Source organism: Mizuhopecten yessoensis, unplaced genomic scaffold (genome assembly GCF_002113885.1).
Source record: "Mizuhopecten yessoensis strain PY_sf001 unplaced genomic scaffold, ASM211388v2 scaffold8833, whole genome shotgun sequence".
NCBI classification, from domain to species: Eukaryota; Metazoa; Mollusca; class Bivalvia; order Pectinida; family Pectinidae; genus Mizuhopecten; species Mizuhopecten yessoensis.
This window is the reverse complement of record NW_018407744.1, coordinates 195,602-196,292: the sequence shown is the minus strand read 5'-3', so window position 1 is coordinate 196,292 and position 691 is coordinate 195,602.

Sequence of the window (691 nt, the reverse complement as noted above, 5' to 3'; positions counted from 1 at the left end):
GACCTTTCGACTTTTGACTTTCTACTTTTGACTTTTTACTTTTGACTTTTGTTTTTTGACTTTCTACTTTTGACTTTCGACTTTTGAGGAAATATCGCGGGAAAAGAAGCCATATTTTCATTTTTAACTCGGAAGGTGATGAAACGGCAACACGGCTAAAGGTAAGGTATTTAATGTTTGAAGTTGCGGGTACCGTGAAGGGAAATAATTTTGTCCGCTCAATTGCTTAATCATTTGTTGGTGCAGTCCGTCTTTGCATCAGAAAGTTTTTTTCCCCGACGATATCCAAGCTCTATTATAGTTTAAATTGGTTGAAACAAGTTGACAAACTGAAATTTTCAATAGATATGGCTTTCTGACCAAGAAATGCAGATTTTGATCACATTAGTACAAACTTATGATTGTTTGTATGAATTGATTGCTGTTCTCTTGAAAGTTAATTTTAACAATAGAACTTTGTCAACCAATTGGAAACTTACTAGGTCCTTTCAACCATAGCCAAATTTTGTGAAATTTAAAGCACAGCAGAATGTAATTAAGCACCATTTCCTTTTGTTTACCAACACGATTACTCCTATTTCGATGTGCAAATGGCAAGTTTACACTATGTCTACCTTTTAAATTTTTAAAGTCAGAATGTGTCTGAAACTGTGACAGGGAAAACGTTTTTTAGGGGGAGGGGGGGGGTACC